This window comes from Thalassophryne amazonica, chromosome 18 (genome assembly GCF_902500255.1).
Source record: "Thalassophryne amazonica chromosome 18, fThaAma1.1, whole genome shotgun sequence".
Taxonomy (NCBI): domain Eukaryota; kingdom Metazoa; phylum Chordata; class Actinopteri; order Batrachoidiformes; family Batrachoididae; genus Thalassophryne; species Thalassophryne amazonica.
Window position 1 is genome coordinate 42,657,665 of NC_047120.1, and position 22,316 is coordinate 42,679,980.

Consider the following 22,316-nt stretch of genomic DNA (forward strand, 5'->3'; position numbering starts at 1 on the left):
TTAATCCTATTAGCTCAACCAATAATTTGCACCACCTTTTACCAAAATTGGAGCAAGTTTAACTTTTGACTCCTGTATCACCGTGATGTAACTGTTGGCCATAGAAACTGTTTGTTGTGTGGGCCGCTGAAGAGGAGGTACTGCTGGCCCACCACCACCAGATGGCGCCCTGCTTGGAGTGCGGGCTCCAAGCACGAGAGGGCGTCGGAGCCGCTGGAGGTGACAGCTGTCACCTATCAACACCAGCTGTCACCCATCACCACCACTACAAAGACCGGACTGCAACTCCACCTCCTTGCCGAGAAATCTTCTACCATACAGGTACTTAATTCTCTGCTGAACCTTAATTCGAGTATTAGTCTGATCTCGTTTTGCAGCCGTTTTCCTGGGACGGATACCCTGTCTGCTGAGTTGGCGTTTGGTGTGGACTGCGACGGCTTCGCCTCCCACCCCACCCAGATAAGTGGTTATCTCAGGAGCTGCACGAGTGCATGATTGGAGGTGGAGGTTCTCCCTCCTAACTGTGTACAGACTGTGGGATTACTGAGTGTGCGAACTCACACTCATCCAGAACTGTTTCTGTTTTCTGCCAGCAGTACCGGGTCTGACTGCTGAAGACAGTGGCCACCTGGGGCGCAGGGCTTGGCGGCTCCGGTGTTCTTCGGGTCCGTTGGTGGTGAGGGCTGTGTGGGATCCGGCTCTTCTCGCACAGGACGTCTCCTATCTTTGAGCCTGCCACATGTCACCTTTTGTCGGATTGATATAACGCATATTTGTATCTGTCTGTATTACGTTGTGCACCTTCACAACATTAAATTGTTACTTTTTGGCTATTCCATTGTCCCTTCATTAACGCCTCCTGTTGTGGGTCCGTGTCACGACACTTCCCCAACACTGTTGGCCTTGCAGGTAAAAGTTGAGTGCAAATGTGTTTAAAAGAAAGAAACTGCGAATGCTACATTGTTATTGTGCATGGCAAAAGGGAAAGAGATCACAGTTTGTGATCTATATATAAAATAGTTGTTGCTCCAATATAGAACCTTCCTTTGGGTGTCTGTTGTTTCCTCAACACCTCTCTGTGCTTTATTTCACTCCAGATGAAAGATTCTTATGTGAACAAGCAGTAAGCAAACCCTTTGCTGTATGAAAGAAGGAAGGTGCAGTTAATTAAGGAGGTGCTGTCCAGTGCAGGTCACTAGGAGTGCAGCAAGTAGAAGGTTCGATGCCCTGACATGCATTTGTTCTTGCATCTGTGTGCAGTAATTGACTGTTGTATATGTGTTCCTCTACACACCGTCTGCAGACCTCCTCATCCTGCCTCCATTCATCTCTTAATCATGGGTCCCTTGCTGTGTTTCCTATGTTGTGGTTATAATCTGCTGCAGCTTGCTGGTGCACGGTCGCCTCCTTCATTAACCACCGTGCACATATCAATGTGTGCAAATGACCGATTGGGTATGTGCATGTGAGAAAATGTGTGGGCTCTCATTTGACTGTTTCTGGCTTTGGCATGTTATAAATGTGAGCGTGCATGTACTAAATGTACGTGCACATCCCATTGAGAATGTGACACAGGTGTTCACACATCCTCATTGTTCTTCTCTGACATTTGGATGCAAATGCGTTCAAACTGCATGACACCAGCACACTCAGCATGCGCTACTCCCACAATGCCCATACTCATGTTTATATTATGTTCTTTCTGATCCAAGCCGGCGCTTCTCTCCTGCTTGCTCATCCTCCCTGGATTTAGCCAACAAACAGCAGCACATGCTGTTAATTAATCACCACATCACAGATTGACAAGTAATTTAATAATAATAATAATAACAATAAAAAAAAAATCACAATTTTTGGGCATCAGCTCCAACAGGAGACCCCAGACTTCCCTTTCCCGGGCCAGAGTGGCCACCTCTGACTGGGGGATCCCGAGGTGTTCCCAGGCCAGTGTGGAGATATAATCTCTCCACCTACTCCTGGGTCTTCCCCGGGGTCTCTTCCCAGATGGACGTGCCTGGAACACCTCCCTAGGGAGGCACGCAGGTGGTGTCCTTATCACATACCTGAACCACCTCAACTGGCTCCTTTCAACGCAAAGGAGCAGCGGCTCTACTCCTAGCTCCCGCGGATGACCAAACTTCTCACCTTATCACTAAGGGAGACACCAGCCACCCTCCTAAGGAAGCCCATTTTGGCCACTTATACCCGCGATCTATTTCTTTCGGCCATGACCCAACCCCCATGACCATAGGTGAGAGTAGGAACAAAGACTGACCAGTAGATCAAGAGCTTCGCCTTTTGGCTCAGCTCTCTTTTCCTCACAAGGGTACAGTAGCAAATGCAATACCGCCTCTGTTGCACCAATTCTCCGGCCAGTCTCATGCTTCATTGTCCCCTCACTCGTGAACAAGACCCTTAGGTACTTGAACTCCTACACTTGGGGCAAGATCGCATTCCCAACACAGAGTAGGCAATTCATTGGTTTCCTGCTGAGAACCATGGCCTCAGATTTAGAGGTGCTGATCCTCATCCCAGCTGCTTCACACTTGCCTGGGAACCAATCCAGTGAGTGTTGGAGGTCACAGGCTGATGAAGCCAACAGGACCACATCATCTGCAAAAAGCAGTGATGAGACTGTGAGCCCACCAAACTGGAAACTCTCCTTTCCCTGACTACGCCTTGATATCTTGTCCATGAATATCACAAACAGGATTGGTGACAAGGGGCAGCTCTGGCTGAGGCCAACCTCCACCGGAAATGAGTCTGACTTACTGCTGAGCACCCAAACACAGCTCTCGCATTGTGAATATAGAGACTGGATGGCCCTGAGAAGGAACCCCCTCACTCCATACTCCCGCAGCACCTCTCACAGTATCTCTAGGGGTACCCGATCATATGCCTTCTCCAAGTCCACAAAGAGTGGATGGGCATACTCCCAGGCCCCCTCCAGGATCCTTGTGAGAGTGAAGGAGATGGTTGGTTGTCCTACAACCAGGATGGAACCCGCGTTGTTCATCTTCAATCAGAGGTTCGACTATCGGCCGAACCCTCCTTTCCAGTGTGATGCCCCTGTAATTGGCACAGACTCTCTGGTCCCCTTTTTAAATATCGGGACCATCACCCTAGTTCGCTACTCCTTTGGCACTATCACAGACCTCAATGCAATGTTGAAGAGATTTGTCATCCAAGAGAGTCCCTCCACACCCAGAGCCTGCAGCATTTTTGGAGGGAGCTCTTCAACCCCCGGGACCTTGCCACTGCAGAGTTGTTTGACTACCTCAGTTCCTTCCACCAGGGAAATTGATGATAATCCTCCATCAGCTTTCAGCTCTGCCGCTACTATAGAGGGTGCTCCGGTCTGATGCAGAAGTTCCTCAAAGTGTTCCGACCAGTGGCGGATTACATCATCGGTTGATTTCAACAGAGTCCCATCCTTGCTGTAGACAGCTTGGATGGTTCCCAGTTTTCCCCTCCTGAGGTGCCTCAAGATCCGCCAGAAGCACCTTGGTGCCAACCGAAAGTCCTTCGTCATGGTTACTCTTCCCACACCCGCTGCTTTGCCTCCCCCCACCTTGCAACTGCCTCCGGAGTCCTCTGAGATAACATATCCTGGAAGGACTCCTTCTTCAGTCAGATGGCTTCCCTGACCACCAGTGTCCACCACGGTCTTTGAGGGTTTCTACCTTCAGGCCACAGCTCCCCGCTGCAGCTTCAGCAATGGAAGCTTTGAACATTGCCCATTCTGGTTCAATGTCCCAACCTCCACAGGGATGCTAGAAAAGCTCCAACAGAAATGTGAGTTGGAGATATGTCAGACAGTGGGCTCCTCCAGATGTTCCCAGTTCACCTGCACTATTTGTTTGGGGTTGCCAGGTCTGTCCAAAGTCCTCCCTGATCCTCTGATTCAACTCACCACCAGATGATGATCAGTTCATAGCTCTGCCTCTGTCTTCCCCCGAGTGTCCAGAACATGCAACCTCAGATCAGATGATATGATCACAAAATCAATCATCGACCTTTGGCCTAGGGTGCTCTGGTACCATGTACACTTATGAGCATCCTTATGTTCGAACATGGTGTTCATTATGGACAGTCCATGACTAGCACAGAAGTCCATAACAAACGACCATTCGGGTTTAGATCGGGGAGGCTCTTTCTCCCACTCAAGCCTCTCCTGGTGTTTCTGTCATTGCCCACATGTGCATTGAAGTCCCCCAGCAGAACAATGGAGTCCCCCACTGGAACTCCATTCAGGGACTCCAAGAAGGCCGAAAGCTCCAAACTGCTGTTCGGTGCATACGCACAAGCAACAGTCAGAGTTTTTCCCACGCCACCTGAAGGTGCAGGCAACCCTCTCATCTACTGGGATAAACTCCAAAGTAGCAACACTCAGCCGGGGCCTCATGAGTATACTCACACCTGCCCGCTGCCTCACACCCTAGGCAACTCCAGAGAAGAATAAGGTCCATCCCCTAACTGGTATCACTCCACCTCCCACACAAGCTCTGGCTCCTTCCCCCATAGCGAGGTGATGCTCCACACCCCCAGAGCTAGCCCCTGCAGCCCGAGTCTGGTCCACCGAGGCAGTCAACTTTCACTGCCACTCATGGGACAGCGCACCTGACACCAGCGGTTCCCCCTGCGGGTGGTGAGCCCACAGGGTGAGGATGGAAGGTCCACGTTGCCTTTTCAGGCTGTGCCCAATTGGGCTCCATGGCAAGCCCAGCCACCAGGCACTCATTGATGAGCCCTCCATCCAGGCCCACCATCCAAGCCAGACAATATTCCTTATTCAAGACATATTTTTTTTTTAGATTTTCTGATGATGAAATCCTCTTAAAAAAGACAATGCTTTCATTTGAAAAGAAAGCAAATAAAAACACATTTTATGGGCAGCTTCTCATTTCTCATTTCAACCATGTACTGAGACACAGATGCGAAGGCTACAGTGAGTTTTTCTTGTAACATTGCACTCGGTCACAATATATTTCTTGGGTGCTTGAGAGTTGTTTGATGACTCTGCTGTGTATATCATCATGAGCCTGAGGTTTGCATCATAACTTATCCTAAGCTACTGATTCATTTTATTTGTCTCCTAAGCCAGGATGATTATTGTGTCTGTTCATCATGCAGCACTATAAGTTTCACTGGAATTTTCACCTACTATTGCAGATGTATGTGATATGTAAAGTTCTAGATCCATAAATCTATTTTTCTGTTGTGTTTTCAAGAAAAAGTCCATCTTATATTTGGCACAATATAGTAGTACTTTTTTCAGTGACCAGTGGTGTCATTATATGCACACATATAGTGGGGATGAGGCTTTGACCTTTGTAGAAATACTCATCTCAAAAGCCCCCATCTCACTTTCATACCAAATTGTGTGGAGATCATCATGCAAGGCTAACGGCTGTGCACTGCAGGGTGTTGGGTTGATTACAAGATGCCCTGGCTGAAGCTGATGCAGCACACTACAGTCTGCTTTTGGAATGTCCTCCCCCATGATGACGTGATGGATGGATGCTGGCCCTGCCTCCCAGGTTGCTGAAGGACCCTCTGCCTGTGGCGCCAATGACTGTGTCTCATCTCAATAATGCACTTTGTTTTTTATGCTATTCTGGTTTTTCCTGTTTTCTTTTTCTTTAGCTTGGTAACAACTTTGTAAAAACCTTGTAACTGTTAGAATGGTCTAAGCAGTGGGTCACCCCCCCGAGTCTGGTCTGCTTGAGGTTTCTTCCTCAGCATCATCAGAGAGAGTTTTTCCCTTACCACTGTCGCCTGTGTGCTTGCTCTAGGGGTTGGTAAGGTTCAACCTTACTCGTGTGACGTGTCTTTAGGCAGCTTTGTTGTGATTTGGCACTGTATAAATGAAATAAATTGAATTGAATTAGATCATGGTTGCCCACAAATGTGATGTGGGTTGATGCTGCAACATGTTGGTCAAGCATGTGTTGTGATGAATTAACGCATCAGTTTTGTATGCAAAAACAACTCCAACAAACCTGGAGACACCATAGCATGCTCTTTTTATAACTTTAACACAATCGTGGCACTTGTGGAAAACCACTTGGTGATGTTATGGAATGTACAACAACAGCCTCCTTGAAAATACAAATGATTTCAGAAGTGTCAAAGGTTATGATGTAAGAAATAGAAATTTTCCAACATCCAGAAAATTCATCCACAATTGAAGCATAACCATGGCACAATGAGTGAATGTCCCAGTTTACTATAGACACCCTTTGGACCTTATAAGGTTTTGCAAGGTAAGGTTAACATTTCAAACCATGAGTTTATGGGATGCTTATCCATGAAAGTGCGAAGGGGTCTTTACCCAAACCTTATTCATCTCTCATCAAAACTAAAATGGCAGAACAAGTGCAACAAGATCAGTCATTTCCATCTCACCCTGTCCTCTGTATCTTCCTCTGTCACACCAACCACCTGCATGTCCTCCCTCAGCATGTCCATAAACCTCCTCTTTGGCCGCCGCCTCCTTCTTCTCCTCCTGCCTGGTGGCTCCATCCTCAGCATCCTCTGCACATGTCCAAACCATTTCAATCTCACTTCTGATTTTGTCTCCAAACCTTCCCACCTGAGCTGTCCCTCTGATATGTTCATTCCTAATCATGTCCAAAGAGAACCGCAACATCTTCAGCTCTGCCTCCTCTCTTTTTGTTCGTGCCACCGTTGTACAACATAGCTGGTCTCACTACTGTCTTGTAAACTTTCTCCTTCACTCTTGCTGATATTCTTTGGTCACATATCACTCCTGCCACATTTCTCCATTACTTTGGATTGTTGACACCAAGTATTTAAACTCATCTACTTTCACCACTCTGTCTCATTCACACACATGTACTCAGTCTTGCTCCTACTGACTTTCATTCCCCTGCTCTCCAGAGCATATCTTCATATTTCCAGGCTAGACTGAACCTGGTCTCTACTCTCACTACAGATCACAGTGTCATCTGCAAACATCATAGTCCATGGAGACTCCTGTCTGATGTGATCTGTCCATCACCATTGCTGATCCTTGGTGTAATTCCACCTCCACCTTAAATAAGTCTGTCATTCCTGTTGCTGTCACACTATCCTTGTACATATCCTGCACTATCCTCACATACTTCTCTGCCACTCCAGGCTTCTCTTGGCACCCTGTCATATCCATTCTCTAAAAATAATTCACTGTTTAAAAAAACAAACCTCAACTAAACAAAAATGCTCTCTGTTTTGATAAGGACACACAGGGAGAGCAGGTAGATCAGTGGAATAAATAGTTGAGTGACCAATATGTAGATCCTCACTGTCTCAGTGTCCTTGAATAAGACACTTCATCTACATTGTCCCAGTCCACCCAGTTATAGGTGGGTGATGACCCCCATCCAGGAGAAGTCATAGACTCTCATCCACTTCACACTACAGAATCAGAGTATAAATCCTTGCATTAACTGGCCTCAGGACATACACAGGACTTTTTTCTATATTGTGCTAAGTGAAACAGTTGTTTCTGAATTTGATTCATTCAGATGAAACACTCAAACATACATAATTAGCCAGTTGCTTCAGAAAAGATTTAGTGCTCTGAAAAGCACTAAACACAATGATGCAACATCTAGTGGACATACTGTAGATGAATTCCTGGACATAGATGAATTTCTGGCTCCCTGACTGACGTCTCTTTATAAGATTTCAAATGTTAATCATTCCCCTCCGTCCTCCACAGTCGGAGGAACCACTGCTGTCTCACTGTCCTCCACACTGTGTGGGTCAACTACATTGAGCAGAAATCTATCACTTCATCCTGCTGGCATGCCAACTGTGCACAGAGACCATCAGTGTGCTTTGTTTCTTACTGTGCTTTGTAGCAGTTGAGACCAAATTATAGTCTTTGTTTCACTGTGGGCGTAAGTCACGTAATGTTCTCACTCTGTCAACTGTGTGTGTTTGCGTGCACGCATGCACACAGCTGTCACGTGTTTGCGACTGAGTGTGGCTCTACTTAACAAAAGGAGGGTGGTCTTTAATTGCACCCAGAGAGAAAAGGCCTTCTTATCTTGCCCTTAGCTGTCTTTGTCTTTCTGGCGTTTGCAGGCTGTAGTGAAGCTTGTCTCAGATTTCAGAGCGAGAGAATCCACGTGTCGTAATGAGGAAACTAATAATGTCTTAGTTGGAGGGGAGTTGCCATTCAAAGTCACCATATGTTTTTTACTCCACACAAGGAGGAGACCTGTGATCTCTGCTGCTAAATAAAGGGATGGATGACAGAGGAGGACAGAGCTGGAAAGAAATATGAGGGAAGCTCACAAGAAAGCGTGATGTGGCAGGCAGGGGGAAAAATACAGTAAAATTGCTCATCAATCTCCTGGTGACAGCTGCCTTACACACACACACACACACACACACACACACACACACACACACACACACACACACACACACACACACACACACACACACACAGTGTGCTGCTTGGCTCGATGGCAGTTGAATCATGGCGCAGTATGGCATTTGTTAGAGGTGCTGTTTTCCTCCTTGCTTTATGATGAGATATTTGTGAGTGTGTGTGTGTGTGTGTGTGTGTGTGTGTATGTGTGTGTGTGTGTGTGTGTGTGTGTGTGTGTGTGTGTGTGTGTGTGTGTGTGTGTGTGTGTGTGTGTGTGTGTGTGTGTGTGTGTGTGTGTGTGATGTGGAAATGGGCAGTGGCGGCACATTGTGTGCACGCTATGCACAATATGCTTACATTTTATATTTCTCTGTCTATATATATATATGAAACAAAGTAGAACACAGTACATAGAACATGACATTGATGGTGAAAATATTGTTTATTTTTTCATCTCCTTGATGAACTTGCTGCTTCATGCCACCTCCAACACTGTGGACTTGCTAAGAATGTACACATTGGCTTCCTTTTGTCTGTAATACTCAAGCACGAATGAACTGACTTTTAGGAATCTCTTTGGGCTTATTGTTGCAAAATGAAGAATCCATGAAATATTGATGGTGGTCCAGTCATGCATCCTATAGTTAATTCCTGCAAACCTGTAAAACAATCCTATATAAAACTATATATATATATATATATATATATATATATACGAGGTCTGTTAGAAAAGTATCCAACCTTTTTATTTTTTTCAAAAACCATGTGGATTTGAATCACGTGTGATTGCATCAGCCAAGCTTGAACCTTCGTGCGCATGCGTGAGTTTTTTCACGCCTGTCGGTTGCGTCATTCGCCTGTGAGCAGGCTTTGTGTGAGCAGTGGTCCACCCCTCTCGTCGGACTTTTATTGTAAATAAATGTCTGAACGATTTGGAGCTTTGCTGCATCAATTTTTTCCAGAAACTGTGAGAGATCTCCAGGTGGTAACCATTCGGAAAATTCAAATGGCTTTGAGGGATGATTTTATGGGGATTACACAGATTAGCGAGTGCTCCAGCCGGTTTAAAGACCGCCCACAGCTGCTGAGAGCGCGCCGCGCTCCGAGCGCCAATCGACAGGCTGAAACCCCGTTGAAACAACCAGATCATTTCCAACGTGAAGGCTTTGTTGATCCGGGACGTCGTCTGACTTACACAAAAATGGCAGGAGACGTGGACATCAGTACTTTTTCGGCACATTCCACTGTTACAGGAGTTTTTTTCATGGAAAGAAAAGCGGACGGATGCGCCACCGTGCCGCTCATGGCGCGGCACAAAACCACCTCTGTGTTTGTCTCACAGGACGGCTTTGAGATGGCTTTCAGACGGCTGTCGGTGGGTTTTCAGTCGTGTGACTAACTGAGAAATTGTGGATGAGCCTGGACATGCCAGAACATGTCCTGTGAGGCTTCATCACGGTGTTGCTTTGCGCCATGCGGCTCCACCGCGACGCGTGGAATTCCTCCGCACGTCTGTCTCAATGTGCCAAAAAAGTGTTGATGTCCACGTCTTCCGCAATTCCTGTGCTAGTCAGAGGACGTCCCGGATAAAACACAGCGTCCAGTTTGGAAATGAATGGCACATTCCACTGTTACAGGAGTTTTTGTCATGGAAAGAGGAGTGGAGGAATTCCGCGCGTCGCGGCGGTGCCGCATGGCGCAAAGCAACGCAGAGGGGTGGACCACTGCTCACACAAAGCCTGCTCACAGGCGAAAGACGCAACTGACAGGCGTGAAAAAACTCACGCATGCGCACGAAGGTTCAAGCTTGGCTGATGCAATCACACGTGATTCAAATCCATATGGTTTTTGAAAAAAATAAAAAGGTCGGATACTTTTCTAACAGACCTCGTATATATATTTCGGGTGTCCCAAAAAATATGCAACATTTTATCAGCAAAGAAAATGGTCAAAGCATATGTCTAGGAAATAAATTTATGGCTGAATAGAAAGCTGAAAGGTTGAAGTTTTTCATACCAATGTCAATATTGGCATTTTGTCAGGCTAGCATAAAGTTGCTGCACCTGTTTGACACTCTTAGTCTGGTGCCAAAACTCAATAATTTTTGTTCGCTGTAGTATGATTAATCTAGGCATTTTCCTGAGTCTTGCTTGGCATCAACATAAACTTCAGGGTCTCTGAAAGTGTTATATGGCTGGGGGGGCCTGGCTGCCGGTTTGTTTGTCTTTTTGTTTTCCTCCCAGGTGGCGTGCATTTGGGACTGAGTAGCTGTGTTGCTGAGGCTGTCAGGACCTCACCCTGATCACCTGCGACTCGTCAGGACTCACAGCTGAGGTGCATCTGGATGGATTGGAGCATGTTGGCATTTAAGACTGGAGTGCACAGTGTGTATTGGCCAGAGACTACTGTTATGTGTCGGACGCAGCTCGGAGAACCGACCAGCGTTTGAAGGACCCAGTATGAAATAAGCAGAGCACGGTACAAAGGCTAACTGAATTTAATACATAACAGTGAAAATGTAATAACAGAAAGGTGCGGCCTGGCGTGGTGCGCTCCCAGCAGCGCTAACGGTCCGGAGCCAGAAGCTGTTTCGGACCCAAGGACCCCGCCGACACCCCCCAGGTGGCCGCAACAACCGAGTCTGTGAAAGAAGGAACCATTATGTGAGTCCACACTCTACACACAGAACACTTAAAGGTGTACAAACAGCAAACACTTCCTGGCTTGATTACTGATCAGCTTCCCAACCTGCAGGCATGGAACATCCCGTTCACAAAACTCCACCGCAGTGGAAGCTGATACATGACTAACATACAGCTCAATACAATAAGGTGTGAGGGACACCACATTTACTGACTGTATAACTGTTAGTCACAAAATCCAACGTACCTCAGGAAGTGTGCTGACGAGCGTGAGACCTCACCCCCTCCTCTTTCACAGACCGTGCATCAAACCTGGACATTCTCAGCGTCCGCTGCTGATGAGATGGCTCCCAAGACGACGATCTCACCCGTCTGGTCACATAACAGTAGTCTCTGGCCAAACATCACGGACCCAGCGTTAGCAGAGACGGTAACGCGCCGGGAAGGCGGCAGCAGACGTTCAGTGGTTATCCGGATCAGTTGCGGGGCTCTCCGCCCGGAAGGTGCGTGTTTGAAACCCATTACTGGATACTAATTTGTGCTCTCTTGCAGCCGTGTTCCTGTGTTGTGCCTTATCCGTGGGTCGTGGTGGAGTGTGACTGGCGACGGCTTCGCGTCACACTCCGAACGGATAAGAGGTGTAAACGGGAGCTGCAAGAGTGCATTTGTAATGGGTTCACGCGCACGGCGGAGCTCTGTTAGCACGGGTCGCTGGGCTTCCTGTGTTACAGTCATAGCCCCGTTTCCCCGGAGAAAGGTAACTACTGTGTCTGTTGTATCAGCTCCGGCGTTATTTAGTTGAGCACATTTTGGTTGTGTGTTGCACTCAGCTGCGCACACAAAAGCAGCTCGTTTGTTTTTTTCTGTCGCCCAAGGGGTTTTTTCATTTTTAGCACTCTGGTTCCCCCTTGTGGTGACTGAATCACGTTACCGTCAAGCTCTTGAGTAGGAACAGGTGTGTTCCATTTGGTTGAGCTTGACGGTATAACTCACTGATTTGTTTTGTGTTAGTTCATTTTGTGTGGGTGTTTTTTGAGTTGGTTTTTGTGTGGGCTTTTCTTTTTTGTTGTCCACTATTTGTCTGGGGGTGTGACCCTGTAGCCTTTGCAAAAAACAAAAAAAAACACAAAGAGAACAGGGACCCAAACAACTGTGTGTTGGTCTGTTTTTTTTTTTTCCTTTGTTTCTTTTTGTTTCACATCCCCAGGGTTGGATGGTACGGTCCCCTGGGGGGTGATGGGGTGGTCTTTGGGTTGTTTTTTCTCTTTGTTTTTTGTTATGCCCTCTCTTCTCCTCTGACTCCAGCCGGGTGTGCCGTAGTGTCGGCATTGCTGGAGGGGTGCAGTTAGGTTGTGCTGGGCGTTTCCCAGGTAGCCTCTGCACCCGGGAGGGGAGGGGGGGGGGGTTTGGGGTTTTTTTTGTTTTCCCTCCCCCAGTTTCCGCCCTCAGGGTTTGACTGTGGTGTCCTCTGGGGGGGAACGGGCGTTGGGTCCATCTAGCCGTGGACGGCCGGGGCTGGGTCCATTAGTCATGCGGGGAGGCGTCTCCTGGGGTTGACGAGTGGTCCTCTGGGGGGCGCTGGTGGTCCCCGTGGGTGACGTTGGATCCCAGAGGGACCTCGGCCGTGGTTATTACTCCTGGAGCTGGCGGGTGGCCCTCTGGGGGGTGTTGGTCCCTACGTGTCGTTTGGGGGGGAGGAGGGGGGGGTATTTTGGCATTTGTTTGTGAGCTTAAATTTGGATTGTTTTTCTTTTCTCCCCTTCCCTGGGGTTTGATGGAACGGTCCTCTGGGGGGGGGGGGGGGGGGGGGGGTGTTTTAGTGTTTTTGTTTGTGGGCTTGGGTTAGGTTGTTTTTCCTTTCTCCCCTTCCCTGGGGTTTGATGGGACGGTCCCCTGGGGCGGGGGGGATGTTTTGGTTGTTTTGTTTTCTGACTAATCACACATGTTTGGTTAAAGGCTGACCGCACAGGTGTAGGAACTCCTGGCCACACCTGTGCTGAGACTGTCAAACAAGGGCAAAGATGCAGCCAGTTCAACCAGTCTGTTGGAGGACGAACGCAGACGCGGTTTCCAGCCATGGTCCCTGGAGGGGGGGTGTTTCTCCTGGGCCAGGTGTGTGTGGTCGCCGGGAGGCTTCCCGTGAGGGTGGGGTACTGTTATATGGCTGGGGGGGCCTGGCTGCCGGTTTGTTTGTCTTTTTGTTTTCCTCCCAGGTGGCGTGCATTTGGGACTGAGTGGCTGTGTTGCTGAGGCTGTCAGGACCTCACCCTGATCACCTGCGACTCGTCAGGACTCACAGCTGAGGTGCATCTGGATGGATTGGAGCATGTTGGCATTTAAGACTGGAGTGCACAGTGTGTATTTGCCAGAGACTCGACCTTGTGACCAGACGGGTGAGATCGTCGTCTTGGGAGCCATCTCATCAGCAGCGGACGCTGAGAATGTCCAGGTTTGATGCACGGTCTGTGAAAGAGGAGGGGGTGAGGTCTCACGCTCGTCAGCACACTTCCTGAGGTACGTTGGATTTTGTGACTAACAGTTATACAGTCAGTAAATGTGGTGTCCCTCACACCTTATTGTATTGAGCTGTATGTTAGTCATGTATCAGCTTCCACTGCGGTGGAGTTTTGTGAACGGGATGTTCCATGCCTGCAGGTTGGGAAGCTGATCAGTAATCAAGCCAGGAAGTGTTTGCTGTTTGTACACCTTTAAGTGTTCTGTGTGTAGAGTGTGGACTCACATAATGGTTCCTTCTTTCACAGACTCGGTTGTTGCGGCCACCTGGGGGGTGTCGGCGGGGTCCTTGGGTCCGAAACAGCTTCTGGCTCCGGACCGTTAGCGCTGCTGGGAGCGCACCACGCCAGGCCGCACCTTTCTGTTATTACATTTTCACTGTTATGTATTAAATTCAGTTAGCCTTTGTACCGTGCTCTGCTTATTTCATACTGGGTCCTTCAAACGCTGGTCGGTTCTCCGAGCTGCGTCCGACACATAACAGAAAGTAAAAAATAAACACAAGTAATTAAGTTTGTAGCATTTAAGGGTCAAACCGAGTGTTTTAAATGTTGTATATTTTTTTGGGACACCCTATCTCTCTCTCTCTCTCTCTCTCTCTCTCTCTCTCTCTATATATATATATATATATTAGGATTGCACAGATCCTGATACCAAAATCGGGTATCGGCCCAATCCCATATGTATTTACTTATAATCATAAAACTGCTCTGATACTTGACACCCAATACCCCTTAACAGCAGCGTGATGTCAACCTCTCAATTGTGTTTGTATTCTGGGTCGATCACAGCAGCCCATGGGCAGGTGGAGGTCGTAGTTTGACGGAACTACCCACTTCACCCACGAAGCATTTGATGCTGCGAGGTTTTCAGAGCTCCAAGTTGAAAGAACAGTTGTCATCTCTCAAAGCGCGGTGACGGCAGCACACCTGCACTGACTGAGCTTTACAAAGACATTTTTACACGTTTTTTTTTCTTTAAAACTCTGCCGCTCCATGTGTGTCCTCCCTAAAAACAGCTGATCCACACGCATTAACAAATGCAAATGCTTGTCTTTTCCACCCAAATGTGCCTAAAATCTCTTTCTGAGGATGACATGATGTAAAAAAAAAAAATGCGGAAAAACATTAAAAAAAATTCCCTACCTGTCAGTCTGGTTGTGCTTTTTCCATAAATACGTTGTCGATTCTTCCTGCACAGACAACCATCCAGGGGCTAATCCAGCGGAGAGGGGGTGGAGGAGGAGTGTGCTTCCCGCTTCACACCTCTAGATTAAAGGTTCACTTTTGAAGGCAATTTTTCATACTACTACTACTACTACTACTACTACAATAATAATTTTAACAATTAAAATGTTGAGAAAGAATTTAAATGTTAGAAAGAATTGAATAGTTATATTTATAAACAATATCGATTATAAATTGGAAGTTTTACTGTTACAGTCCTGTCAATATTTAAATATGAGTTGAAGAAAGATGTCTAAGTTATTTTTTCTAAAAGAAGTATTTATGTTTATTGAAGTCAAGAAAGGGTGACTGTAAAGTGATTACTGGCAAAACTGGTTATCATTTTCATGTTGAGGTGGCAGGGGGATGTTGTCAGCAGCTGCTGAAAGGAACTAATAAAGTAACTGTAATCAAGGTTGGGTAGGATTACTTTGAAATGTAATCCAGACGTAATCATATTACAAGTAATCCAAATATATGTACATACGAGGTCTGTCCATAAAGTATCGAACCTTTTTATTTTTTTTTTAAACTATATGGATTTGATTTATATGTTTTCACGTCAGACAAGCTTGAACCCTCGTGCGCATGCGTGAGTTTTTCCACACCTGTCGGTGACGTCATTCGCCTGTGAGCACGCCTTGTGGAAGGAGTGGTCCCGCCCCGTCGTCGGATTTGGAATGCCTATCTTGGCTTTCAGTGCTTACCAGTTGAGTGAGTTATAAGAGAAATTGTGGAGAGCTGGGCATGTCCGAACTTGTCCTCTGACACGCCGAAATGGAGGCGTTCTTTGTCTCGCTCGAACAGCGAGTCGGTCGTGACGCACAAAGCCTCCGCGCGGCTTTCCATGACAAAATCTCTTGTTAAAAGTGAAATCTGCCGGAAAATTGTTGATGTCCAGCTCTGGTGATAACCAGAGAAAGTGCACACGGCGGTCCCAGCTCCACACAGCCATCCGTTTAGAAATAATCTGGTGGTTCGTGCCTGTCGTCGCGGCTTGGAGCGCAGCGCCGAGCGCCATTGTGGGCCATCCTTAAAGCTGTAGTAATAGTCCTTATTCTCTGTGAAGCCCGTAAAATTTTCACCGAAAGCCAGATAAATTTTTCAAATGGTTTCCAGGTGCCAGTCTCTAACAGCTTCTGAAAAAATTCTGATGGAAAAAAACCCCAAATCATTCCGCCATTTCCAGACAATGAAAATCCGACGACGGGGCGGGACCACTCCTTCCACAAGGCGTGCTCACAGGCGAATGACGTCACAGACAGGCGTGGAAAAACTCACGCATGCGCACGAGGGTTCAAGCTTGTCTGACGTGAAAACATATCAATCAAATCCATATAGTTTAAAAAAAAAATAAAAAGGTACGATACTTTATGGACAGACCTCGTACATACATACATGTAATCCACATGTATTCTTTCAAAGTAATCCTACCCAACCTTGCTGATAATCTAACTAATATTGAGTAATCAGTAAAGTAACTAAGTTCCTTTTTCAAGGAGTAATCAGTAATTGGATTACTTTTTCAAAGTAACTGTGGCAACACTGGTGCTCACAGACATAGCTAAAGTTAGTGATGGACAATTTCAGTTCAGTTGTTGGTGATGTATATTTTGAAGTGCTGAAGTCCACAGGTTACATTTCAGTGAGATGTCTGGCAGTCTCATGTTTGTTAAGAAACACATGCTTAATGTTAAAGCACAATTTGTTGTAGTCAAAAAGTGAAGTTACATGATTTAAGTGAAATGTTTCTAAATAAAAACAAAGCTAATGATATTGGCAGCAGTTATAGTCAAAAAGTAAGGAAAAACTGATGAATAAAACATTTTCAAAGTCACCATAAAACTGTAACGACGAGATCATAAATATGTATCAACGAGAACCTAAATGTAAGTACTCGTACTTATATATATATATATATATATATATATATATATATATATATATATATATATATATATATATATATATATATATATATATATATATATATATATATATTGTTTGAGTGTATCACTCAAACAACTGACTCACTGGGTGAACTCAATTCAGTTATGAGCAGAATTTCCGTCTAATAAATATATGTAGTCCTAAAAAAGTAAGTCCCTTCAGCTGCTCCCTTGTTTGCACTTGCATGGATGTGCTTTATTTGAGTTGGGGCTACATATATTTATTAGATGGAAATCCTGCTCATAATTGCATTGAGTTCATCCAATGCATCAGTTTTTTGAGTGTGTGGCTAGATATGTTGAAGCTCTTTGGGGGGTTTTAGCGCTTCTGCAGTGTGTGTTGTTGATGCGTTGTCATCGACACTGAACACAAGGATCAAAAATGTCCACTCATGATCCTCACAAGTAAGTTTCCAAGTAATGATGTAACATTTTATTGTACGTCTGTCATGAAACCACCATAAACCTAGCATGCCTAGCATGTAGCCGCCAGTATCCACAACAGGCCATCGTGTACACTATATTATATACACTATATTCACAGTTTTAGAGTATCCCAGAATCCTTTGCGTGCTGGGGGTAGGGAGGCTTGAAAATGGCTCAGCTTAATGCTAACGTTAACATTGAAAATGCCATAGACATGCTAACGCGTTAGCACTGGTCCCATTTATAAGTTATAAAGTACAAAGTTATAAAGTACAGTTTCAGAACATCATAACAGGTTGGTTTAACATAAAAAAGATAAATATTATTCACAGACATATGCTCTTTAGGGGTTTAGTGTGGAAAAATTAAGATAAAGCAAAATAAAACAAAGAACTAACGAAGCAGCAGACTGAAGCTCGAAGCACTGCTTCATTGGTTCAAGGTTCAAAGCAAAGCTGAGCTGCAGAAACAGTTGATTACACAGACCCACTGCAGGGTCTGTAATCAGTGTAGAGAAATGATCATTTTCCTGACAAACACCCCTAAAAACAACGGCTACTCTGAAGGACCGATAAGGGAGTCGTTAAGCAAAAAGGCTGTTGATGTCGATGAATCAAATCATTTCTTAAGGATTCCCGAAAAGAAATGGTTCCCGACACGCAGTCCTAACAGCAACACGCTTTTTTTTATTTTTTTTTTATAAAACTCACATTAAAGACTCATGATTAAATACGTATTTTGGTTGAACTCTGTTGGGAGAGGGTCGTAACACGGACCCGCAACAGGGGGTGCAAATGAACGGACAATGGATAAGACAAAGAGTAACAATTTAATGTTGTGAAACGCACAACTGAATACAGACAAAGATAATGCCAATTGTACACAAGGTGACGTGCGGGCAGAGTCGAAGATAGGAGACCTCTGGCGATCGGCGAGCCGGGACCCACACAGCTTCCACCACCAACGGCCTGAAGAACACCGGAGCCGCCAAGTCCTGAGTCCCCAGGTGGTCACCGTCTTCTGTTGCAGACCCTGGTACTGCTGGCAGAAGATGAAAAGACAGTTATGGTGAGTGTGTATCCACACACCCAGTAATCCTTTTTCTACAGATCTTCCAGGAGGGAAAACCTCCACCTCCAGACACAATTTCACCCGTGCAGCTCCTGTTAGTCTCTTCCCTGGATGGAGTAAGAGGCGAACGTCGAACGTCGCACTCCCACTATCCGCCAATCCAGCTTCAGACTCAATCCACAGGAATACGGCTGCACACAGAACAGTGTTAGATACAACGATAATCAGCAGAGAAGGTTACCTTCGACGGTAGTTGATTTCTCGGCGAGGAGATGGAGTAATGATCGGCTTTTATAGGGATGACGGTGATTGTTGACAGCTGGTGTAAATGAGTGACAGCTGTCACTCTGTCTCGGCGCCCTCTCATGCTTGAAGCCCGCACTCCAAGCAGGGCGCCGACTGGTGGTGGTGGGCCAGCAGTACCTCCTCTTCAGCGGCCCACACAACAAACTCTCCTCCATAACAACGCAATGTTGCAAACAAGTTGCTTGTTGCTTATCCACCACCCACAAACGCTTGTTTACACTGACAATGAAATCTCGGCCTCCCCAGCGAGAACTTGATTACGCGCGAGATTTGACACCATAAAGGCGTCTATACCCTATCTATCCATCCATCCTTGTGTGTGTGTGTGTGTGTGTGTGTGTGTGTGTGTGTGTGTGTGTGTGTGTGTGTGTGTGTGTGTGTGTGTGTGTGTGTGCAGCCGAGTATGAAGCGTCCGGGATGAAAATCAGCACCTCCAAATCCGAGGCCATGGTTCTCGACCGGAAAAAGGTGCTTTGCCCTCTTCAGGTCGGTGGAGTGTCCTTGCCTCAAGTGGAGGAGTTTAAGTATCTCGGGATCTTGTTCACGAGTGAGGGACGGATGGAGCGTGAGATCGATAGATGGATCGGTGCAGCATCTGCAGTGATGCGGTCGCTGTATCGGACCATCGTGGTGAAGAGAGAGCTGAGTAGGGGGGCAAAGCTCTCGATTTACCGATCGATCTACGTTCCGATTCTCATCTATGGTCATGAGATTTGGCTCATGACCGAAAGAACGAGATTGCGAGTACAAGCGGCCGAGATGAGTTTCCTCTGCAGGGTGGCTGGGCGCTCCCTTAGAGATAGGGTGAGGAGCTCGGTCACTCGGGAGGAGCTCGGAGTTGAGCCGCTGCTCCTCCACGTCGAAAGGAGTCAGTTGAGGTGGCTCTGGCATCTTTTCCGGATGCCCCCTGGACGCCTCGCTGGAGAGGTGTTCCGGGCACGTCCCATCGGGAGGAGGCCCCGGGGAAGACCCAGGACACGCTGGAGGGACTACATCTCTCGGCTGGCTTGGGAATGCCTTGGGGTTCCCCCGGAGGAGCTGGAGGAGGTGTGTGTGGATCGGGAGGTCTGGGCGGCTTTGCTTGAGCTGCTGCCCCCGCGACCCGACTCCGGATAAAGCGGAGGAAAATGGATGGATGGATGGATGGTGTTGCCATCGTAATGTCAAAAAGAACAACTTTTCAGATGAGATTAAGATCAGTTAACAAAGTTTGTGATTAAATTACTCACAGACCACATCCTCAAGAAGACAGAAATGACCCACAGACTGTTATAGCACCTTAAATGAGCACAAGAACCAACTTTAACAGACAGAGGCTTTTCCAAGAACGTTTAAGGAAAGGTTTCTTTGTTTTTTGTTGTTGTTGTTGTTTGTTTTTTGCAGTTTTGCAGATGGTGTGACTGAGATGCATTTTTGCTGTGAGTCCATCATGTCTTGTTGGTATCCGATCCATTTAATGAGGCCAGAGCACAGAGCGAGCACTGTAAGTGTTTCACATTTCTCTCCTCGACTGTGCACACATACGAAGCACACGCACGTTCCTCTTAGCACCGCCACTGGTGTGTCCTTGTACTGTCACACTTACATCAAGGGACTCATTTCCACATGTGCAGCCACGTGGATGTGCGCTCACGTGCAGGCCAGCGCCACCTGCTGGTATGCTAATGTGGTGTGTGTGTGTGTGTGTGTGTGTGTGTGTGTGTGTGTGTGTTGTACCATCCAGCTCTGGCCTTGTTCACTGTGAAAGGAGACAACAGCAGAGGGAACAGGTGCAGCAGAGCGGAGCGAGGCATTATTGAAGCATTTGGTGGATGAGTAGAAATGCATGCCACCTCTGTGCCGTGGACTCACCGTTCCCAGACATACTGTCTGAGTCAGAGGTGCCAAACGTCCAGCCTGTGGGGATCACAGCGTGGCTGTCTGTAATGCTGCCAGCCAAGGACGGGAATGAATTAAAAGTGAGGTGAAGAGAGGGAAGGAGAAGAAATGACTCGGGTACAGGGAGTGATGTGTAGATGGAGGGCATGTAAAGAAGGCAAAGAAACAAAGTGAAATACAGCAACACTTACGAATCACAAGGGAGAAATTTGTTAAAAAAGGTGGTTGCATCTTTCTCATACAAAATCCAACATTCGCCCTATTGAGATTTCAAATCCCACAAAATTTCAGAGGTCATCGCGTGAGATGTCAGTAACGTTGAGAACTGCATTGAAACACTCTGATCGGGCTGCAGTTTAACTACTGCACATGAACAACGTCATTAACATCGCAACATAAAACTCTTTTTATATTGTGCCTAAAACTCTCGTGAATATATTATCTGGGTTTTTAGATGTTATTGTGTTTGTTTTATGTAAACATGCAAGAAGCTCAGGATGTTCCTCCGTTATTTTCAATGGGAGCTGCTGTGAGCTGCAATTGCTTCCTGCTCTTGTCATTCTGAGGGGAAAGTGACGTTTGCTCTTTAACATCCTGATTATTGTCCTTTACAACACTGTTTGTCCAGTTTGTTCCAGAGTAATATAAAATGTGAAATTCGGTTGGCCATTTATAAATTCCACGCAGGTTAAACGTAGCAGACACGGATTATTTGGAATATTTGTTTTAGCAAGTTTACAGGATCTCATTGCATGCAGTCTTTTATTAATGTGATGAAAAGCATAAAAATTACATTTTAGTTAGTATAATGTTCATTTGCAATTGTCGTCATGTGGTTTCTCTATGTTGTTTTGACTGCAGCGACTCTCTGGTGCGCAAGGGATTATGGGATATCTCAATAGGGTGAATTAGCAAAGTGTTTGCTTTTCAGTTTGATAGCTGTTCTCTTACCAAGAGGATAATGTTCCTTATGTCTACTGAGACTGAAGTTACATCTACACTCAATAGTTTTCTTGGATTATTAATTGCTGGCATGGATACTCAAAAACCACTCAACTGATTATCAGAAAATTTGGTGGAAAATATGGTTCTGGCCAGGATACAGTGCATTCAGAAAGTATTCACAGCACTGCAGTTTTCCCATATTTTGTTATGTTACAGCCTTATTCCAAAATGGATGGAATTAATTTTTTCCTCAAAATTCTACAAAAGGTTTTTTGCAAATGTATTTAAAAAACAAACAAACAAACTAAGAAATCACACGTACATAAGTATTCACAGCCTTTGACATGAAGGTCAAGATTGAACTCAGGTGCATCGTGTTTCCACTGATGTTTCTACAGCTTAATTAGAGTAAATTCAGCTGACTGGGCATGATTTGGAAAGACACTTAGACAGGTGTGTGTCTTTCCATATAAAGTCCCACAGTTGACAGCGGTGGTGGGCACAGCTAACCAAAAAGTTAGCTTTGATAACCGCTGTTCCGCTAACTGAAAAGTTAACTTTTATAACACTACACCGATAAACCGCTAAGAAATTTAACAGACGTTATAGCTAACCCGCTAACACTGTCGGCTACTGATAACCCAGTTTCAAGTTCAAGCACTGCCGAAGCTTCTGAGTAAAAGCAAAGGTGATCACAAACCCCAAACAAACAAGGAGCCAGAGCTTCTGTCTTTATGCACCCTGCCCGCTGCTGCACCCCACCCCCCACAAAAAGTGTCATTCCTTTCCAAAATACAAGAACACAGACATTGGGCAGGAGACATGAAACGCAAAGCACTTTTCACACATTCACTTATAAGCAAAACTAATTCCGGACAGTTTATCGACATTAACGGCAACTCTGCCATTTTTACAAAGTGAAAATATCACATATATCTTTTAAAGTGATGTGCTAATTCTGAAGATTTGAGCA